Source organism: Panthera tigris, chromosome E1 (assembly GCF_018350195.1).
Source record: "Panthera tigris isolate Pti1 chromosome E1, P.tigris_Pti1_mat1.1, whole genome shotgun sequence".
NCBI lineage: Eukaryota > Metazoa > Chordata > Mammalia > Carnivora > Felidae > Panthera > Panthera tigris.
Genome location: NC_056673.1, coordinates 26696753 through 26720884, shown reverse-complemented (window position 1 = coordinate 26720884; position 24132 = coordinate 26696753). Strand labels below are relative to the sequence as shown.

Here is a 24132-nt window from a genome sequence, read left to right as displayed (position 1 = left end):
ACATATATCCCACCTAGGGGATATAGTGCTGTTAGCCTATACTTTGCCCTCAGCTTGCCCTACACTCCCTCATCACAGAAACGTCCTCACTCAGCTAAAGGATAATAAAAGGCTACCTTATTATGAAGAACAGCTTTGGCCGGAGAGTCTATGGGCTCTCTTTGTTGGGCAGCTATGGTCGTAGCAGTGGATGCTGTAATATTTTCAAGAATTTACATTTACTCCTGACCAGAAAAGTAGGGATCTACTAAAGGAAGCTAATTTTGAATCATGAATACTTCTTGACAGGTCTTTTATAACTTGATGTAAATTCAGGGGAGTTGACCAGTGGGGTGTCTGTCTATAAACAGTTAGGGACACAATTAGATAACCTAAGAGGCATTGTCCAATTATGTGCCAGCCATCTAGGCATTCATAGACCCAAGGAGAATGATAGCCACCACAGACAAAAATAACTCCTGTCAGGGCACAATACACTTCCACTAAGGTGACACTGTTAATGGCAGAGATTGTTGTATTTATCTGTTCAAGCCAGGGGTCATTTAGGCTTTCACCTAGCCTGAAGTAAAACATTGTTCTAAACTCTAGACTGTACCCTTTCTAGAAATAGCCTGGAGATACAGATGGTGGTATTCTCTTTCCAGGCCAATGCCAGAGTAAAGGAAAGGAAGAGAAGAAAAGGTTTTATGATTTTTTTAAAGTTTATTTATTTATTTTGAGAGAGAGGGAGAGAGGAAATGCCAAGAAGGCTCCACGCTCAGCATAGAGCCTGACTCAGGGCCCAATCTCATGAACCATGAGATCATGACCTGAGCCAAAATCAAGAGTCAGATGCTTAACTGACTGAACCACCCAGGTGCCTTGAAAGAGTTCTATGTTTAGTTAAAGTATGAAATCTTGATCTGGCATCTTGGTAGGAAGCAGTCTGCTTCAATGCCAACTACTTCTCTTCCAAGTCAATTTGATTTGGAGGTCTCCAGCATTTGAAATTTTTTAAAAATGTTTATTTATTTTTGAGAGGTGGGGGCAGGGGCAGACAGAGATGCAGACAGTATTTGAAGCAGGCTCCAGGCTCTGAGTTGTCACCACAGAGGCTGACTCAGGGCCTGAACTCAGAAGCCATGAGATCATGACCTGAACTGAAGTCAGATGGTCTCCAGCATTTGTACAGGACAGGTATCAGGTGAAGCATTCTTTAGCAGTGAGATATACTATACTAAAGGTTCAAGCCTGAAGTTTAGTAAAGAGGACTTGGTATAATCCCTTCCAAGGAGACCAGGGAGTGCTTTGTTCTTAATCATTCAAAATCAGAAGGGTGGGAGAAAAATGGAAATATTAGCTTGGAGAGTTTTCCAGATATTTAGGGAAAATAGAAGCACTTAGGATCCAGTTTAGTTTTCAGGTATGTAACAAAACCTCAGAAAATTAACAGGATTGGAATCTAATATAGACAAAGGTGAAAACATAATATCTTTCTCTATAATTGTGTCTATTTTTTTAACCAAAGACAATCACAGTAAAAATAACTTATTTGCATTAAACCAAAAGAATTTGGTTATTTCTCTAATGTGTAACATTTTAAGATGATAGCTAGAATTATGACTGATAACATTATACCAGGACATATCAGATTTCTAAGAATTTTACACAATTTCTAGAACACTTATATACCCATGCAAATACAACATAAATAAGGCTTAATATTATTTCTTATTTAACAGTGTTTCCTATGTAATTTAACATATCAAATAAACTTAATTAGTTTAACATTTTTTTTTTTTTTTAATAAGGAGGCGGAACAAATCTTTTCAGATGTTCCAGGGACCCTCTGAAAAATTGCAAAGTTAGTTTGAGGTCAAAAATACTTCATTTAGAATTTGATTTTAGAAAGTTTTGTCATAGATACTGAAAGGCGTTAGAAACACCTAGTAAAATAGGATCATAGGTCACTGTAAAATAATACTTAGTTATCTATTTAACCACAGTGACAGTTAAAAACTTTTCAGGCAAATAAAGAAATTTTAATAGTTGGGGCATCTGGGTGGTTCAATTGGTTAAGCATCCAACTCTTGATCTCAGCTCAGGTCTTGATCTCATGGTCATGAGTTCAAGCTCTGCATTGGGCTCCATACTGGGCATGGAGCCTACTTGAAAAAAAAAAAAAAGAAATTTTAATAGTTGTTAAAAAACAAAAACAAACTTAACTCTTTCAATAGAGAAGACTCAACTTTTTAAAGTAATCATAAGACTTGATAAAGACGACATAGGAAAGTTCTTTGACAAGAGACAAAACCTTTTTTTTTCCCTAGGCAAATTACTTAAAAGTAATTTGTAAGGAAAACATTTTACAATCTTATATCAAAAGCAGACTGAGTATAAGAAAACTTTGTGCGGGCACCTAGGTGGCTCAGTTGATTTAAGCATCCCACTTCCGCTCAGGTCATGACCTCGCGGTTTGTGAGTTTGAGCCTTGCTTCAGGCTCTACGCTGTTAGCTCGGAGCCTGGACCCCACTTCAGATTCTGTGTCTCTCTCTCTCTCTGCCCCTTCCCTGCTCATTCTCTCTCTCTCTCTCTCTCTCTCTCTCTCTCTCAAAAATTAATAAACATTAAAAAAAATTTTTTTAACTTTTTGTTTTTAGCATATGAAAGAAAATGAAGTTCCTATTTGGCATAAGTACATTACTGATTTTTTACCTTAATTTTATAACCCATATAATAAATTCATTTGATGTTAGCCAAATTGACCACTAAGGTCAGATTCTCTCTCTCTCTCTCTCTCTCTCTCTCTCTCTCTCTCTTTCTCTCTTCTCAACTTGCTATTCATTTGTGTTTTTTAATCTCTTCTTTACCATTCTGAAATAACCAATTTTGCTTTAGGACAAAATTACTTTCTTTTCCCTCAAAAAAAAAAAAAAATCCCAAACAAAACAAAAAACGCATCCCTGCTCCTAACTTCTCTTATCCTACTTTTCTCACATACAAAGATATTTCCTTTATCGTTTTTAGAAGCTTTAATTACATGTATTAGAATTTTTAACCTTTAAAAACCTAAATTTTTAATGAAAATAAAGAAGTAAATAATTGTGAACTTTCTTTAACATTAGCATTCTATGGCTTGGCAAATTTATAAATATATTTTATAATTTCTAAAAACATATGCTTTCTCACAGTAGATTTTTCTGTATGGCACAAAACATGCTTACTAACAGACCCAAATATCTTTTAGTTTCTTTGTGAAAGGTAGCCTAAAGTGGATAAATCTATGTTCAATAATTAATATTTCAGTATTTTATCTTTTTTGGAAATGATCTAGAAATCCAGTGACTATCCATCATTTAATCTAACTTAGAAAAATTTTAAGGTTTTGAGTTACCAAAAATATTTGAGGAAATCGTTTTCTTTCTTTTTTTTTTTTAAGTTATTTATTTACTTATTTTGGGAAAGAGAAAGCACCCTCACATGAATGGAGGAGAAGCAGAGAGAGAGGGAGAGTGAGAGAATCCCAAGCAGCCTCTGCACTGTCAGCATCGAACCCAAAGCAGGGCTCAAACTCATGAACTGTGAGATCATGACCTGAGCTGAAGTTGGATGCTTAACTGAGCCACCCAGGCGCCCCTTTTTAATTTTTTTTTTTAAGTTGGAATGCTTTCCTTTCCCTCTGGGTATATTTGTCTTAGGAGAGAAGGCCTGAAAAAATCCTGTGAAGCTCTGAGTATCAGCTTCCAATTTGGCCAAATTCAGGATCATAGAGTTATAAAATCCTTTCAAATATTTCATAAGTTTCCAGCCAGAACAAACAGTAAATATTTCTGGCAATATTAAAGAATCCTGTGGATTCAAGAGGTGTCCTCAGAGAAGGTGCAAGAGATATTATCTTCACAAGATCTGGAGTTACTCCCAAAGATAGCCAAAAGAAAGAATCAACAACCTGCATGTGCCAGGCAGGAATAAAGCCAAGCCAAGTTCTTGGGACATAAAATAAGGCAAGCAAGCAGTCAGTAGCTATCCCTGAGAGCAAAAGGATCAGTAACCACTGCATCTGGATTTGGAAAGGAAGAGACAGCATGAAATTTATTTTCCTTTCTTTTATAAATTTTTTAAGTTTACTTATTTATTTTGAGAGAGAGAGAGAGAGAGAGAGAGAGAGTGAGCATGTGCATGCGTGCAAGTGGGGAAGCGGCAGAGAGAGAGGGAGAGAGAGAATCCCAAATAGGCTCTCTGCTGTCACCACAGAGCCTGACATAGGCTCCTTTTCATGAACCGTGAGATCATGACATGAGCCAAAATCAAGAGTCGGACCCTTAACTCACTGAGCCACCCAAGCACCCCTATTTTCCTTTCTCAACTGGATGCTACAGAGATTCATGAGAGCTGACTCTGATGAGAATTCTTAGTGTTTGCTTGCTTCTGCCAGTTTTCCTAGGATTCCCTCTGCATGCAGGCTCTGGTACTTACCAGAATTTGGGAAGATTTTTTTCATTAATTTTAATTTCAGTTTCTCTTGTTTATTTAAGGGAATAACAGAGAAGTTTGCAAGAAAAACTTGCAGAGTTCTGTCAGCTCTAGAAGGGGACATACAGGGGACCTTTGAAGGTAGATATGAGGATGTCTATAAGGCCATTAACTTAGTGGACTTTTGTTTAAAGTCATATAGTCATTTTCAAGGTAGAAAAACAATTCAGAGTACTCAAAGGAGCATAGAAGGGAGCAATAGGAGTTACATCAGTCTTATAGTCTCGTTTTAGGTAAGTTTTATATCTTTAATATTTATACCTTTGCAATGAACCTTTCAATGAAGCTATTGTGGAATATGCCAATTAAAATAGGTATCCCAAGGGCACCTGGGTGGCTCAGTCAGTTAAGGATCCGAATTTGGCTCAGGTCATGATCTCGCAGTTTGTGCTTTCGAGCCCTGCGTCCAGCTCGGTGCTGACAACTCGGAGCCTGCAACCTGCTTCAGATTCTTTGTTTCCCTCTCTCTCTGCCCTTCCTCTGCGCTCTCTCTCTCTCTCTCTCAAGAATAAATAAACATTAAAAAATAAAAATAAAAAAATAGGTATCCCATTCTTTTGGTTTGATTTAGGAATCTTTGTTTTAAAGTGTACTGCTTAAATGATCTTGTCTAATTGGAATGTTCCTCATTATGGCCATTGTGGGGTTTTTTTGAAGATTTTTGTTTTTAATTTTAGAGAGAGAGAGAGCATGAGCAGGGGAGAGGGGCAGAGGGAGAGAGAGACAGAGAGAGAGAGAATATCCCAAACAGGCTCCATGCTCAGAGTGGAGCCTGACACAGGGCTCGATCCCATGACCCTGGGATCATGAACTTTGCTGAAATCAAGAGTCTGCTGCTTCTGAAATTCCCATTAGCAATAGCTGTTAGCTATACAAAATGAAACAAATATATGCACCTTAATATACCAGCAGTAACCAATGAGCTAGAGACTGGGGAAAGGACTGAAACAGCAGACCTCAAAGATGGAGACTACAGACTGATTCCAAACAAATGGAGAACTGCAGCTGCCACCAGCTGGAAGGATGCTCCCAACATGGAACCCAGGGAAGGATTCGAAGGGGTGCAGTTTAGATGCTACTGTGTAGTGGCCAGTGGAAGGTCCCATGCACATCTCCAGCAATTCCTATTGTGGAACCTTGGACTGGGTACAGGATTAAGCCAGCAGACAAACAGTAATAAATATCAACAAATGGGGACTGCAGACCAGGAGCTCCACATAAATGGGGAACTGCAAATTGCTAGTAGCAGTTCTCATGTGGATCTTGGGACAGAATCAAGGGCCGGGAAGTTACACAAATTGGGAATTGCAGACTGAAAAGCCAATTAAATCAGGAGCTTGATGCAAAGAGAGCAGAGCTCTGAATCAAAAGGAATTTACCCATGGCGCTTAGAAATATTGAGAAAGGCAAAGAACTCAAAAAGAGTTCACAGCACATTTATGTTTCTCATTATCCCCAAATCTGTTGGAAATCTTTGGTCCTGCTGCTACCCAAATCTGTTAAAAAGCAAAATTAAGGGGCATCTGAGTGACTCAGTTGGTTAAGCGTCCGACTCTGGCTCAGGTCATGATCTCTCAGTTTGTGAGTTCCAGCCCCACGTCGGGCTCTCACAGCTCGGAGCCTGGAGCCTGCTTTGGATTCTGTGTCTTCCTCTCTCTCTCTGCCCCTCCCACCTCATGCTCTGTCTCTCTCTGTCTCTGAAAAATGAACAAACCTTAAAAATTAAAAAAAAAATTAAAAATAAAAGCCAGGTTTAATTGGGTAAATTTAAAGATCCAATTGACTTTATTAAATGATTCATGAATCAGGCAGCATCCCATCTAGCAAGTAGAAAGGAGTTCCTAGAACCTGTATAAAAGAGAAGGTTTTTATAAATTGGATTGTTTCAGGCAAGATCACCTTTCTTGGAGGGAATGGCAGGGATCTATCATGCAGGTTACTTCACTAGCATTGAACAAGAAATTCTAAATTGACTAAAGGTCATGTTCTTGGGAGAGGTTGAAACTGCAGTTAAAGTCTTGTTTTGCTGCCATGGGAGGAAGTAACTTCATTTGGGGCCTATGTTTCTTTTTTTTTTTTTAATTTTTTAAAAATGTTTATTTATTTTTGAGACAGACAGAGACAGAATGTGAGTGGGTTGGGGGCAGAGAGGGAGACACACATACAGAATCCGAAGCAGGCTCCGGGCTCTGAACTGTCAGCACAGAGCCCGACGCGGGACTCGAACTCACACCTGTGAGATCATGACCTGAGCCAAAGTCAGACACTCAACCAGCCAAGCCACCCAGCTGCCCCTATATTTCTTTTTTTTTTGAACAATGGAGAATAAATATTTTAAGGCAATATGAAAGGACAGAAACTACTGGTGTTAGAAATAGACATTTATTAACAACAGTACAGAAATAATGATGTTTTGTCAAATATCAAATTTGCCACTTACTATAAACTTTATTAATAATTTATTTGATTTATAGTGGATTAGAGATGGTAAAATAGTTTAAAGTCTACAAGTGTAAAATGGTTTGGGAAAAGGAAATGAGTTAAGATATCTGTGCTAGAGCAACATCATTTAATGTGATGTTCAATAAAATAATTAGAAGTTTGGTCTGGAAAAAAATTTACTTGTTTAAAAGAATATATGCAAACAATGAAAAGAAACCCAATAGATTATTGGATTACATATAGCAAGGTTCTGGTTTACATAGTTTTTAAAACTCTAGGATTTGGACTGGAACACATTGAAGACTGAGGGCAAGCAGATGCTTTATATATCCTGGGATAGTTGTGTCGCCAAGTGTTTCTTTCACATCTGTCCCTTCATTTCCATTCTTAATGCTATTATCCTATTTCAGCTCTTTATGTCCTCTCCCACAGTCTCTGGTAATAATCTTTTAATTGGTCTGTCTTTCTTGGAGCTTCCCCTTTTCTGACTTATTTGTATAGAACTCTGAATTAATCTTAATACAGTTTTCTTCAATTGTTCTTCATGACCTCTTGAATGAAATCCAAGCTTCTCAGCTGAGCACTCAAAATCCAGTGTGAATTCCAGCTTCACTTCCTGTCACACCTGAATAACTCATGTCTCCTGAAGACTCAGAGGCAGGGGAGTAAAAACAATGGACTCACATTCACAAAAATAAACAATGTTCTTCAGTCCCATCCCCACTGCTGCAAAGACCCCCATTATTCCAGACGTTCTTTTCCTTGTTTTTCATTACGCCTATCTGCTGAGGTCTCTTCTTGTTAGTAAGTCCCTTTATTAAGAATGATAACACTAAAGATTAATTCTTTCACAATCTATACAAATATCAGATTATTATTATTTTTAAATGTTTATGTATTTATTTTGAGAGAGAGAGTGAACAGGGGAAGTGCAGAGAAAGAGGAGGAGAGGGGCGCCTGGGTGGCTCAGTCGGTTAAGCCGCCGGCTTTGGCCCAGGTCATGATCTTGCGGTCCGTGAGTTCGAGCCCCGTGTCGGGCTCTGTGCTGACAGCTCAGAGTCTGGAGCCTGTTTCAGATTCTGTGTCTCCCTCTCTCTGACCCTCCCCTGTTCATGCTCTGTCTCTCCCTGTCTCAAAAATAAATTAAAAAAATGTTAAAAAAATTTTTAAAAAAAGAGAAAGAGGAGGAGACAGAATTTGAAGCAGCCTCTGAGCTGTCAGTGCAGAGTCCAACACGGGGCTCGAACTCACAAACATGAGATCAGAACCTGAGCCGAAGTTGGATGTTTAACTGACTGAGCCACCCAGTCTCCCCATAAATATCAGATTATTATGTTGTACACCTAAAACTAATATAATTTTATATGTCAATTACATCTAAATTTAAGAAAAAAAAGAAAGAAAGAAAAATAACACTAAAGATTACTATGAACCAGGCACTGGGTCACACTGTTTACATATGATACATGAGCAAATCCTCATAGCTCCCTGTGGAGTTATGGTACCAGTAGGAAGTAGTAAATAGCAATGTCAGGATCCAAGATCTCAACCACCCTTTGAGGACACCTTCTTTTGTCACCACGCATCATTAGAGATAAGAAAGTCCACAGATGCCATGTCCCTGAGCTACTTTCTTTTGCTTCTTCCTTTTGTTGCTCTCCCTGCTTAAAAGTCATTGGTGCTGTGTCGTCAGAACCTCAGGCCTGAGCCTGTACCATTCAAGCCACTGGTGAGCTAGGAACTTTGATGTGTCAAAGCTTCACTCTGCCTCTGGAGCTTTCCCAGTGTCATAGCCCTGTGGGTTCTTACCCAGTTAGGTAGAATACATTCTCAGGGCACCTGGGTGGCTCAGTCAGTTAAGTATCTGAATTTGGCTCATGTCAGGATCTCACAGCTCGTGGGTTCGGGCTCTGTGCTGACAGCTTAGGGCTTAGAACCTGCTTTGGATTCTGTGTCCCCCCCCTCCTCTCTCTGCCTCTACCCTGCTTGTGCACTCTCTCACTCGTTCTCTCTCTTAAAAAAAAAATACATTCTCACCCTTTGAGCTACCCTCTCATACCAGGACACCCACGGTCTCTATATGACCATCTTGTGTTCCCCAGATTATTTCAGAGTTTTAGTGGACATAGATCTTCCACTTTTAACTTTGGACTCCCCCTCTCCAAGTGGCACCTAAAAATGGACTCATGGACTGCACTGGAAGATCTAATGTGAATAGTGGCCACTAGTATGAACTCCAAATCACTCCCTCTCTCGCTAAGGGACTGGGATGGGAAGGCAAAGTGTTTTTCATTGAATACCTCTTTGAACTGTTAGAATACATACTCTCCTTTTTTTTTTAAGATCTTTTAAAAAGTTTATATATTTATTTTGAAAGAGACAGTGGCAGTGTGAGTGGGGGAAGGGCAGAGAGAGAGGGATAGAGAATCCCAAGCAGGCTCTGCACTGAGACTGCACAAAGTGGGGCTTCAAGTCCTGAAACTGAGAGATCACGACCTGAGCCAAAACCAAGAGTCGGGCACTTAACCAACGGAGTCATCCAGGGGCCCCTAAAAATTTTATTTTTAATTAATCTCTGCACCCAACGTGGGGCTTGAACTCACAACTTGAAGATCAAGAATTGCATGCTCTACTAACTCAGCCAGCCAAGCACCCCCATCCATGCCCTCCTTTTTCAATTAACAAAGTCTAGTGAAAAATAAGCAGTTAAAAAAATACAAATCCCCCCTGTAACCGAACTAATTTGAGTTGGCTCTTTGGTGAGTCACAGATGGAAACTATACCAGGTGAGTTGTCGCACAAAGAAAACTATATTTGCAGCAAATAAAGAGTTCACGGGAATAACTTCCAAAGCCATGACTCCCTGAGCAAGAGTGAGTGGGTTTCTTTTATTTAGGGTCAGGATGAATATTTAGATAGAGGGACTTGTCATCATATAGAGGTGGGCATAAGGTGGCGCATGTACCACATGCATACATTGTGTGTTAGGCAAATGAGGCTTGTGTTCCTCCTTGGGTGGAAATTTTAGTATTATAATGAGGTAAAGGGAACTGTCATCACTTTTTGGGTCACTCCATGGTCCATCCTTGCAGACAGGAGTTGGGGGTTAAGTTGAAACTGGTCTGGGTGGTGTGGGCTGGTTGGAACTCTGTCCAGGCAGTTGTTACCGCTTTCCCTCAGGGGATGGTATGCCCCCCAGATCTTTTGCCTAAGAGATAAGCTGGAAAGAAGAGCTTAAGGAAAAATGTGGAACAAAGGACAGCAGGAACCAGCAAGTGAGCAGTAAAGGTCAGGTCTTGGGGTCTAGCTGGTGAGGCCCTCTCCCAACACCCCCATGATATGGTTAATAGGTAGTTTGTGTAATTTTTTTTTTTCTGGGAGGCTGCTCAGTTTTCATACAAACAGATTCGCAGCAGGTCCCAACTCATGAGATTCCTGAATCTAGCTGTGTTTAGATAAGGGTTGAACCCCACCATACTTACATATTTTCTTCAGTGTCCATGTGAACCTTCTGGAATCTACCAAATGGAAACATACCCCAAACCAGCCCTGTGCTTTCTTGGAATACCCTTTCTTAAAGAGAATAATTTTGGGGTGCCTGAGTGGCTCAGTCAGTTAAGTGTCCGACTTCAGCTCAGGTCATGATCTCACGGTTCGTGGGTTCGGGCCCTGCATCGGGCTTTGTGCTGACAGCTTGGAGCCTGGAGCCTGCTTCAGATTCTGTGTCTCCCTCTCTCTCTGCCCCTCCCCCACTTGCGCTCTCTCTCTCTCTCTCTCTCTCTCTCAAAAGTAAATAAACATTTAAAAAAGAGAGAATAATTTTATTTATTTACTTACTTATTTTTAAAGTTTATTTATTTTGAGAGAGAGAGAAAGAGAGAGAGTGTGCATGCAAGCAGGGGAGGGACAGAGGAGAGGAAGAGAGAGAATCCTAAGCAGGCTTCTCTCAGGGGGAGCCTGACACAGATGGCTTGATACCAGGACCAGGAGATCAAGACCTGAGCCAACATCAGGAGTCTAATGCTCAACCCACTGAGCCGCTCAAGGGCCCTTCTGTGCCTTTTCTTCATGACCTTCCTTCACCTAAATCTCCTTGCCTTCTCTACCTCCTAAAATCATATCTTTTAATGCTCAGGTCCAAGATCCCACTTTCAGGAATTCTTCACTGAGCAACCTAAAAATCAACTTTCTCCCCCTACTCTCAGCTCCTAAGTGCTTTAAGTCATTTTCCTGACACTTATAATGAATAATTGTTTTGTTTGCCCAGCATCCCTTTCCACTATCTCCAGTAACAAGATCTACTTCTACCTCTTTTCATCTCTACTCCAACCATGTTATTCTGGTATAGATACCATTTGCAGTACCCCATTACACTGGACAAGGGGTAACACATACTCAACATTGCTGATTATAACACCCTACTACTTTGTTGTTTGTTTTTTTTTAATATATGAAATTTACTGTCAAATTGGTTTCCATACAACACCCAGTGCTCATCCCAAAAGGTGCCCTCCTCAATACCCATCACCCACCCTGCCCTCCCTCCCACCCCCCATCAACCCTCAGTTTGTTCTCAGTTTTTAACAGTCTCTAATGCTTTGGCTCTCTCCCACTCTAACCTCTTTTTTTTTTTTTTTTCCCTCCCCCATGGGTTTCTGTTATGTTTCTCAGGATCCACATAAGAGTGAAACCATATGGTATCTGTCTTTCTCTGTATGGCTTATTTCACTTAGCATCACACTCTCCAGTTCCATCCATGTTGCTACAAAAGGCCATATTTCATTTTTTCTCATTGCCACGTAGTATTCCATTGTGTATATAAACCACAATTTCTTTATCCATTCATCAGTTGATGGACATTTAGGCTCTTTCCATAATTTGGCTATTGTTGAGAGTGCCGCTATAAACATTGGGGTACAGGTGCCCCTATGCATCAGTACTCCTGTATCCCTTGGATAAATTCCTAGCAGTGCTATTGCTGGAACACCCTACTACTTTGGCTTTAAAGATTGGTGGGGAATATCTTATGACAATATGTCCAAAGCAGACCAAGGAGAGTCTTTCCCTGGATCCACATTCACTGAAGTGAGGAAAAAGAAGTTCTCTCTTCTCTTTGGGTCAGAAAACTTACATGGTGTTAAGAGGTACCCTGATGCCTATGTGTACATGTGTGTGTATGAGAGAGAACCCAACAATCTGGAGTACCTCAATCTACTGCATCCTTCTAGTCGTATGAGCAAATAAATCCCCTTTATTGCTGAAGCCAGTGTGAATTGGTTGCTGACTACTAACAACAGAATGAGCCTGGACTATAAAAGAGCCTGCCTGTATTATTAATAAAAATTTTAAATTTGGGACGTCTTTTTCTTACTACTGGGTTACAAGCTCCTGCCAGCAAAGACTATACATTTTTCATATTTGTACTCCCCAAACCTAGCACTATGCAATCATTTGTATAATATATATCCCAAAATATGCTCTATGAATGAATAACTAATTTGTATGCTATGCTTCAATTGACAAGCTAAGATTAAACTGTTTATTTCTTTTTGGACACTTTGTCTTTATACGAATTTAGCGGCTACCATGTATATACTAGTGTTTTGTTATATGTCTGAATGACAAGACTATACTACTTAGGGTTCTCTGGCCAAATAAGGAAGAAAGAAATTTATTAGAAAGATGTGGTGTGGCTTATATATTCATAGAAAAACCTGCACATCCAGGCTTTGGATGTTCTGAAGAGAGTGGCCAAGGCTGGATCATGAGCCCACGCCTGGTCCTGGGGGGCAAATCTAGACAAGTCCATCTTAGGCAAGGACTGTAGTTAGATACAAGTTGAAGTACTTTCTATGAACTAAGAAAAATGAGGGATAAAAAAAGTATAATATATGGTCCCTTCCTGCTCTCAAGAATAGAGAAACAAGGTAGGAGGACGCGGGGCTCACAGCGCGTCCTGCCGATCACTTAGATTCCACCTACACCTGCCTAAAGAACCCAGAAAACCGCCAGAGGATTAGCAGAAGGGAGTCTCCGGAGTCAAGCGCAGACGAGAGGCCCACGGAAGAGGGAAGGAAGGGCGGCGAGGCGGTGCGCGCTCCACGGACTGGCGGGAGGGAGCCGGGGCGGAGGGGCGGCTCGCCGGCCAAGCAGAGCCCCCGAGTCGGGCTGGCAAAAGCGGAGGGGCCGGACAGACTGTGTTCCGACAGCAAGCGCGACTTAGCGTCTGGGAGGTCATAAGTTAACAGCTCTGCGCGGAAAGCGGGAAGGCTGGAGGACAAAGGGAGAGAGAGCTGCTGAGCCCCGGACGGCAGAGCTCAGCTTGGCGGGGAACAAAGGCGCCAGCGCCATCTCCCCCACCCATCCCCCAGCCAAAATCCCAAAGGGAACCAGTTCCTGCCAGGGAACTTGCTCGCTCCGCGCAAACACCCAACTCTGTGCTTCTGCGGAGCCAAACCTCCGGCAGCGGATCTGACTCCCTCCCGCTGCCACAGGGCCCCTCCTGAAGTGGATCATCTAAGGAGAAGCGAGCTAAGCCTGCCCCTCCAGCCCCCGTGCACCTTGCCTACCCACCCCAGCCAATACGCCAGATCCCCAGCAACACAAGCCTGGCAGTGTGCAAGTAGCCCAGACGGGACACGCCACCCCACAGTGAATCCCACCCCTAGGAGAGGGGAAGAGAAGGCACACACCAGTCTGACTGTGGCCCCAGCAGTGGGGCTGGGGGCAGACATCGGGTCGGACTGCGGCCCCGCCCACTAACTCCAGTTATACACCACAGCACAGGGGAAGTGCCCTGCAGGTCCTCACCACGCCAGGGACTCTCCAAAATGACCAAACGGAAGAATTCCCCTCAGAAGAATCTCCAGGAAATAACAACAGCTAATGAACTGTTAATAATCAGTATAAATCAAAAAGGATTTAAATAATATTTAAATATTATTTAAATAATATTAAATAATATTTAAATAATATTAAATAATATAACAGAAAGTGAATTTAGAATAATAGAATTTAGAATTTAGAATTTAGAATAATAGTCATAAAATTAATCGCTGGGCTTGAAAACAGTATACAGGACAGCAGAGAATCTCTTGCCACAAAGATCGAGGGACTAAGGAACAGTCACGAGGAGTTGAAAAACGCTTTAAACGAATTGCAAAACAAAATGGAATCCACGATGGCTCGGCTTGAAGAGGCAGAGGAGAGAATAGGTGAACTAGAAGATAAAGTTATGGAGAAAGAGGAAGCTGAAAGAAAGAGAGATAAAAAAATCCAGGAGTATGAGGGGAAAATTAGAGAACTAAGTGATACACTAAAAAAAAATAATATACGCATAATTGGTATCCCAGAGGAGGAAGAGAGAGGGAAAGGTGCTGAAGGGGTACTTGAACAAATTATAGCTGAGAACTTCCCTGAACTGGGGAAGGAAAAAGGCATTGAAATCCAAGAGGCACAGAGAACTCCCTTCAGACGTAACTTGAATCGATCTTCTGCACGACATATCATAGTGAAACTGGCAAAATACAAGGATAAAGAGAAAATTCTGAAAGCAGCAAGGGATAAACGTGCCCTCACATATAAAGGGAGACCTATAAGACTCGTGACTGATCTCTCCTTTGAAACTTGGCAGGCCAGAAAGGCTTGGCACGATATCTACAGTGTGCTAAACAGAAAAAATATGCAGCCGAGAATCCTTTATCCAGCAAGTCTGTCATTTAGAATAGAAGGAGAGATAAAGGTCTTCCCAAACAAACAAAAACTGAAGGAATTTGTCACCACGAAACCAGCCCTACAAGAGATCCTAAGGGGGATCCTGTGAGACAAAGTACCAGAGACATCACTACAAGCATAAAACATACAGACATCACAATGACTCTAAACCCATATCTTTCTATAATAACACTGAATGTAAATGGATTAAATGCGCCAACTAAAAGACATAGGGTATCAGAATGGATAAAAAAACAAGACCCATCTATTTGCTGTCTACAAGAGACTCATTTTAGATCTGAGGACACCTTTAGATTGAGAGTGAGGGGATGGAGAACTATTTATCATGCTCCTGGAAGCCAAAAGAAAGCTGGAGTAGCCATACTTATATCAGACAAACTAGACTTTAAATTAAAGGCTGTAACAAGAGATGAAGAAGGGCATTATATAATAATCACAGGGTCTATCCACCAGGAAGAGCTAACTATTATAAATGTCTATGCGCCAAATACCCGAGCCCCCAGATATATAAAACAATTACTCATAAACATAAGCAACCTTATTGATAAGAATGTGGTCATTGCAGGGGACTTTAACACCCCACTTACAGAAATGGATAGATCATCTAGACACACAGTCAATAAAGAAACAAGGGCCCTGAATGATACATTGGATCAGATGGACTTGACAGATATATTTAGAACTCTGCATCCCAAAGCAACAGAATATACTTTCTTCTCGAGTGCACATGGAACATTCTCCAAGATAGATCATATACTGGGTCACAAAACAGCCCTTCATAAGTTTACAAGAATTGAAATTATACCATGCATACTTTCAGACCACAATGCTATGAAGCTTGAAATCAACCACAGGAAAAAGTCTGGAAAACCTCCAAAAGCATGGAGGTTAAAGAACACCCTACTAACGAATGAGTGGGTCAACCAGGCAATTAGAGAAGAAATTAAAACATATATGGAAACAAACGAAAATGAAAATACAACAATCCAAACGCTTTGGGATGCAGCGAAGGCAGTCCTGAGAGGAAAATACATTGCAATCCAGGCCTATCTCAAGAAACAAGAAAAATCCCAAATACAAAATCTAACAGCACACCTAAAGGAAATAGAAGCAGAACAGCAAAGGCAGCCTAAACCCAGCAGAAGAAGAGAAATAATAAAGATCAGAGCAGAAATAAACAATATAGAATCTAAAAAAACTGTAGAGCAGATCAACGAAACCAAGAGTTGGTTTTTTGAAAAAATAAACAAAATTGACAAACCTCTAGCCAGGCTTCTCAAAAAGAAAAGGGAGATGACCCAAATAGATAAAATCATGAATGAAAATGGAATGATCACAACCAATCCCTCAGAGATACAAACAATTATCAGGGAATACTATGAAAAATTATATGCCAACAAATTGGACAACCTGGAAGAAATGGACAAATTTCTAAACACCCACACTCTTCCAAAACTCAATCAGGAGGAAATAGAAAGCTTGAACAGACCCATAACCAGCGAAGAAATTGAATCGGTTATCAAAAATCTCCCAACAAATAAGAGTCCAGGACCAGATGGCTTCCCAGGGGAGTTCTACCAGACATTTAAAGCAGAGATAATACCTATCCTTCTCAAGCTATTCCAAGAAATAGAAAGGGAAGGAAAACTTCCAGACTCATTCTATGAAGCCAGTATTACTTTGATTCCTAAACCAGACAGAGACCCAGTAAAAAAAGAGAACTACAGGCCAATATCCCTGATGAATATGGATGCAAAAATTCTTAATAAGATACTAGCAAATCGAATTCAACAGCATATAAAAAGAATTATTCACCATGATCAAGTGGGATTCATTCCTGGGATGCAGGGCTGGTTCAACATTCGCAAATCGATCAACGTGATACATCACATTAACAAAAAAAAAAGAGAAGAACCATATGATCCTGTCAATCGATGCAGAAAAGGCCTTTGACAAAATCCAGCACCCTTTCTTAATAAAAACCCTTGAGAAAGTCGGGATAGAAGGAACATACTTAAAGATCATAAAGGCCATTTATGAAAAGCCCACAGCTAACATCATCCTCAACGGGGAAAAACTGAGAGCTTTTTCCCTGAGATCAGGAACACGACAGGGATGCCCACTGTCACCGCTGCTGTTTAATATAGTGCTGGAAGTTCTAGCATCAGCAATCAGACAACAAAAGGAAATCAAAGGCATCAAAATTGGCAAAGATGAAGTCAAGCTTTCGCTTTTTGCAGATGACATGATATTATACATGGAAAATCCAATAGACTCCACCAAAAGTCTGCTAGAACTGATACATGAATTCAGCAGAGTTGCAGGATACAAAATCAATGTGCAGAAATCAGTTGCATTCTTATACACTAACAATGAAGCAACAGAAAGACAAATGAAGAAACTGATCCCATTCACAATTGCACCAAGAAGCATAAAATACCTAGGAATAAATCTAACCAAAGATGTAAAAGATCTGTATGCTGAAAACTATAGAAAGCTTATGCAGGTAATTGAAGAAGATATAAAGAAATGGAAAGACATTCCCTGCTCATGGATTGGAAGAATAAATATTGTCAAAATGTCAATACTACCCAAAGCTATCTACACATTCAATGCAATCCCAATCAAAATTGCACCAGCATTCTTCTCGAAACTAGAACAAGCAATCCTAAAATTCATATGGAACCACAAAAGGCCCCGAATAGCCAAAGTAATTTTGAAGAAGAAGACCAAAGCAGGAGGCATCACAATCCCAGACTTTAGCCTCTACTACAAAGCTGTCATCATCAAGACAGCATGGTATTGGCATAAAAACAGACACATAGACCAATGGAATAGAATAGAAACCCCAGAACTAGACCCACAAACGTATGGCCAACTCATCTTTGACAAAGCAGGAAAGAACATCCAATGGAAAAAAGACAGTCTCTTTAACAAATGGTGCTGGGAGAACTGGACAGCAACATGCAGAAGGTTGAAACTAGACCACTTTCTCACACCATTCACAAAAATAAACTCAAAATGGATAAAGGACCTGAATGTGAGACAGGAAACCATCAAAACCTTAGAGGAGAAAGCAGGAAAAGACCTCTCTGACCTCAGCCGTAGCAATCTCTTACTCGGCACATCCCCAAAGGCAAGGGAATTAAAAGCAAAAGTGAATTACTGGGACCTTATGAAGATAAAAAGCTTCTGCACAGCAAAGGAAACAACCAACAAAACTAAAAGGCAACCAACGGAATGGGAAAAGATATTTGCAAATGACACATCGGACAAAGGGCTAGTATCCAAAATCTATAAAGAGCTCATCAAACTCCACACCAGAAAAACAAATAACCCAGTGAAGAAATGGGCAGAAAACATGAATAGACACTTCTCTAAAGAAGACATCCGGATGGCCAATAGGCACATGAAAAGATGTTCAACGTCGCTCCTTATCAGGGAAATACAAATCAAAACCACACTCAGATACCACCTCACGCCAGTCAGAGTGGCCAAAATGAAGAAATCAGGAGACTATAGATGCTGGAGAGGATGTGGAGAAACAGGAACCCTCTTGCACTGTTGGTGGGAATGCAAATTGGTGCAGCCGCTCTGGAAAACAGTATGGAGGTTCCTCAGAAAATTAAAAATAGACCTACCCTATGACCCAGCAATAGCACTGCTAGGAATTTACCCAAGGGATACAGGAGTACTGATGCATAGGGGCACCTGTACCCCAATGTTTATAGCGGCACTCTCAACAATAGCCAAATTATGGAAAGAGCCTAAATGTCCATCAACTGATGAATGGATAAAGAAATTGTGGTTTATATACACAATGGAATACTACGTGGCAATGAGAAAAAATGAAATATGGCCTTTTGTAGCAACATGGATGGAACTGGAGAGTGTGATGCTAAGTGAAATAAGCCATACAGAGAAAGACAGATACCATATGGTTTCACTCTTATGTGGATCCTGAGAAACATAACAGAAACCCATGGGGGAGGGGAAGGAAAAAAAAAAAAAAAAAGAGGTTAGAGTGGGAGAGAGCCAAAGCATTAGAGACTGTTAAAAACTGAGAACAAACTGAGGGTTGATGGGGGGTGGGAGGGAGGGCAGGGTGGGTGATGGGTATTGAGGAGGGCACCTTTTGGGATGAGCACTGGGTGTTGTATGGAAACCAATTTGACAGTAAATTTCATATATTAAAAAAAAAATAAAATAAAAAAAAAAAAAAAAAAAAGAATAGAGAAACAAGACTTACCAAAACAAATATAATGAACAAATTAAAGCAGCATAATGTTAGCCTTGAATTGAAGGTACAGGAGGAGGTAGATGCTATGGTGGTAAGGATTGGCTTCCTGAAGACTGACAGCCATTTACCAAATGTGACAAACGTTTTCAGGCCTGTATGTTTCCTTAGTCTGAAATGCTCTTTCCTTCTATCAAAATTCCACATATCCTGCCAAATTTGAGAGAACATTTCCTTATGACGTCTTCCCAGCTGGGCCCCACCAAAAAACTCTACCCTTCCACAGAAATTTCTTTGTAACTCTGTAGTATAGCCATTGCTTCAGTCTTCTGTATTTCCTATCTATTTTTCCCACCACCCCTCAAGAACGGAAGTTGTGTATCTTTCAATTATGTAGTGTGTGTGTGTGTGTGTGTGTGTACTGTGATGATGCTGTGTGTGCTGTGATGGTTAATTTTAATGTGTCAATTGGCTAAGCTATGGTACCCAGTTGTTTGGTCAAACACTAGTATAGATGTTGCTGTGAAATTATTTTTTAGGTGTGATTAATGTTTATAATCAGTAGACTTTGAATAAAGCAGATTACTCTCTATAATAAGTGTGTGGGCCTCATCTAATTATTTGAAGATATTAAGAGCAAAGACTGAGGTTTTTTGAAGAAGGAATTATTCTCAAAACTGCAACATAGAAACCCTACCTGAGTTTCCAACTTTTGGAATTTGGACTCAAAGCTACAACATCAACTCTTACTTGAGTTTCCAGGCTTCCAGCCTTTCCTACAAATTGCAGACTTGTGAACCCCCATAGTCACCTGAACCGATTCATTAAATCAATCTCTGTCCCCCCACCTTCCTTTCTCCTTCTTTTCTCCTTTCCTCCTCCCTCCACCCCCTGCTTTTTCTCCCCTTTTCTCCCTCTCTCCCTCTTCCTTTCCCTCTCCCTCTCCCTCTTCCTCTCCCTCTCTGTGAGTTTTGCATTTCCTCACATATTTAATGAGGGCCTACTATCTGCCAGGCCATTTTAGGCCCTGGGGATACAGCAGTGCACAAAACAGACACGAATTCCTCATAAATAAGCAATCATGAGCTTACATACTAGAGACAGAGGCAAATTATAAAGGAATACATAAAATACATAGCATATAAGATGGTGGTACATTCTGTTAATAAAAACAAGGCAGGAGAGGGGGAACAGGGAGTACCACCAGTGGAGAGAGGGTGTTTCAGTATTAAATAGGTCAAAAAGGCTTTATTGAAAAGCTATCATTTGAATAAAGACAGGAAGTGAGAGATCAAGCCATGTAGGTGGATACTTGGAGGAGGTAGGAGGATGCTCCAGGCAAAGAAAATAGCAAATATCAACTCTACCTCACCCAACATCATGCCCGCTGCCCTGGGGCAGCCTGCATCCAATGGCTGGTTGATGTGAAGAAATAAAAGTTTTGCCCTCCTTCCTCAAGACAGAGAGCCTTTCGGGAGGTACCCTATAGGTTCAGCTGAAGTCTCTCTTCCAGCTGCTTCATAGTTCAACTTCTCCCCCTTCACAAGCCTTCTTCTTCACCTCTCATAGGTGTTGTTCCCTAGATAGAGTTGCCAGATATAGCAAATATAATCACAGAACACCCAGTTAAATTTGAATTTGAGATAAACAAGAATAATTTTTAATATAAGCTTGTCCCAAATATTGCATTATTTGTTATTTATCTGCAATTCAAACTTAACTTGGCATCCTGTATTTTATCTGGCAACCCTATCCCTATAGCACTCTCAAATAAACTGCTTGCATGTAAATCTCAGAGTCTCAGAGTCTGATTCCCAGGGAACCCAATTTATGACAATTGGTATAGGGAGATATCATGAGAACCAGACACTAAAATGGGGTTTTGAAACTGTTTCACCCAACAGCCAGTTTACAACGAAGACCTGATCACTGGTGTAGGTATTGACCCTTGGCAAATGGTTGCGGTGTAATTGTTAAAACTCCACTAGTGGGGAACTGTGTTAGAAGACTGGTGGAAAAGGACGCAATGGAGGATCATGTGAGGGTTTCAAGGGTCATAATTATATAAGAACTTTGGAATTGGCTGGCCATTTCTTCTAGCTATTAATGTATTAAAGAAAGACAGTGAAAGGCTAAGGTCATTAATCACCTATATAAGGTGAAGCATGAAACCAGAGGCCTTGGCAGCATACAAAGAGACTCTCATTGCTTATAGCTGAGGGCAGGAAAGGCTGAGGTACAGGAGCAGGACTTAATTATTTTAAGAATAGTGGAGTTCCAAAGAAAACTGGATTGTTTGTCATGTCAGATCTGCTACACGAAGGTCAGGACAAGGAGTAGCAAGGATTGGCAAGGTGTGAGACCCTGAGATTTGGGATGAGGACCTCTGGATCAATGAACTAAAAATCTTCTTGGTCAATGCACTAAAAATTCTTTGGAATCCTCTGAGCCTACAGAAGTAGCACGTTTCTCCTTATTAAAGGATAGCACTCTCCCCTTTCTTAAAGATTCTTGGGGATTCTCTCTTATAGGACAATTCATGCCCTCCATAGGATATTCCCATTTCCTCTCCTGGCTAAAAAAAAACCAATTACTAGAATCAAGTAAAAAAAAATTCAGCACGGGAAGTGCTAGGCCTACTAAGGGAGAAAAGGACTATATACTAAAGGAACTGAGGGCCTAGCTCACATACACTCTTAACAGCCAGGAGAGCATGTAAGCCATAGATTAGGTTCCCTGGGAAACAGACTCTGAAGTTGTTGGATGAGAGGTCATTGAATAAAGTTGGATAACATAGAGTTTATTCATATGGGGCCAATACCCCATGAGACAAGATTTAATACCTATTAAAGATCTTCAAAAATGGTTCTATTAAGCTGCTTTGTTGCCTCTTGGAGGCTTGAAGAGTGATGGTCCACTCCAAGTGAGGTGGAAATGCTAGAACCATCATGGAAAATGATGGAGGAAGGGATCAAAACTATAAGAGAAGTGGTCCTGTTAGAGTGGACATTTTGTATAATGCCAGAAAACATGAACATACTTGAGAGTTAGCAGAACCCCTGTATGCCTGTCTGGGACTAGGAGTTTACTTTTCTTACAAGCTGGTAAATCAGCTTTTATTGTTTCATGGATGCTGGTAGTATAGGAGACTCCTGAGTCAGAAACAAAGGACTTTTTTATAGCACAGCAAGCAAGCAGCATGAGCAGCATATTTACCATGGTTCCCCTTGCCCCTCAATTTCCAAGGGGGCAATGTGGAGGGTCCAGCTGGGTGCCTGTATACAATGTGTTGCATCACTGAGCTTGGGGAATCTACCATTTTTATAATAAGCAGTATGCAAGGCTGTTCTTTGTCCTGGTGGGAGAGATTAGCTCATGTCTCAAAGTTCCTTGCTGCAAACACAACCCTAAGAAATCTCCTAGACAGAAAGAAGTTGTGACCTTGGCATAAGTCCTGGAGTACCCAACAAGATTATGCAGGTATATTCAGAACTCATGGCAGATTCCCTCTCCCAACAATTTGTTCTTCTGCGTACGGGATAAGCGATATTACGGTGGGAAAGGTCAAGTAGAAGCCTCTGAAACTGTTCCCTCCTGCCCATCCAAGACGATAAACAAAAAACAATATTGCATTCCAGGGAGCATGGCAGAGATGAAAGCCACCTCTAAAGACTTAAATGCAAGAGTGATGTTTCCCCATTTAATTCACCTATTGGACCCAAACAAAAATGCCAGGTAGAACTTGAAGGATGAAAAACTCGTCTAAGTTGTAGTCCCAATTGCAGTAGCTGTCTTACAAGTGATATTTTTGTTAGAGCAGACCAACGTGGCTTCAGGTATGTAGTATTGGCCATTAATCTGATAAATGCATTCTTATCCATCCCTATCTGAAAGAAGTTCACATTCACATGGGATGGACCACAGTGTTCATTTAAAGTCTTGCCCCAGAACAATGACTCTCCTACTCTCTGTCATGATAAAGTCTGAAAGAAACTTGACCATCTGGACATTTTGCCGAACACCACAGTGGTCTACTTTATTGATGACATTGTGTTATTTGGGCCAGATAAGAAAAAAAATACAAGCATTTGTTGGAGGCCTGGATAAGAGACACATGTTTCAGAGGTTCTACAAAGATTCAGAGCCCTGCCACACTAGTGAAATTTTTTAGGGACTGGTAATTTTAGGCATGCTGGGACATCCCCTCCAAAGTAAATGTCAAATTATTCCATCTTGTACATTTAACCACTAAGGGAAGCATAATGCCTGATAGTCCTCTGGGAATATTGCTTTACACTTTACCAAGTGATGAGGAAGTCTGCCAGCTTTAAATGAGACCCAGAGCAGGAAAGGGCTCCACAGCAATTCAGGCTGCAGTACAAGCAGCCCTACTTTGGGCCATGTTGACCCATCATATTCTATGGTATAAGATAATCTCCAATGAGAAAATGTATCATGTGAAGTTTATGCCAGCTCCAAAATGAAAATCACAATTGATACACACAGGGCTCTGGAGTAAGGCCATGCCACCTGCAGCAGAGTATTATATACTGTTCAAAAAAGAGCTCCTGGCATGCTATTGGTATGGTAGACACCAAGTATCTAATTAAGGGACCATGTGGCCAGAGCTGTTCATTAAGGCATAGATCAGCAGATCTAGCAGCAATCCATTGTAAGATGGAAGTGATACTTTCAGAATTGGGCATATGCAGGGCTAGAGGGCACAAGTAAGTTATATAAGTAGATGACCTATACTCCCATGTTATTTACTTCTGTTTCACTCGCACCTCTCACTCAACTCAAACCTATGTTCCAGGCTGACTTCCAGAATGTCAGAGTAAAGGCCTTTGAAAATCCACTTTTCCATAAAGGCAACAAGGAGCACTGGAAAAAACTGACAAAATTAGCTTGTTCAGAACTTTGGAAATTAACAAATGGCTTGAAACACTCTGAGTAATGTTTACTCAGAAAAACAGCTTAATTTAGTAAAAATTTGATGAACTTTACGGTGTTTTAGTTTTCCCTAATTCCATCCCCACTTTCCAGCTCTGAAGTAGCCTTGAAAATTAACATTACTGCAACTACTATATCTGTGAAAACCAAAAGCCTAGCAACTGTTGGAGAACACAAAATGGGTTTGTGTTATTGCTTTTGCAGAGCCCCCTTCCCAGACAATTGTGACTATTTGACTTGTCTAGTGGTTTGA

The 24132-nt window shown here is 40.7% G+C and overlaps 1 long non-coding RNA gene across 1 annotated transcript in view; it reads right to left on the bottom strand.

The window, feature by feature from the left end:
* LOC122233784 overlaps positions 1-24132 on the bottom strand; it is a 78595-nt gene that overhangs the window by 17456 nt on the left and 37007 nt on the right. The gene's annotated exons all lie outside the window — the stretch shown is intronic.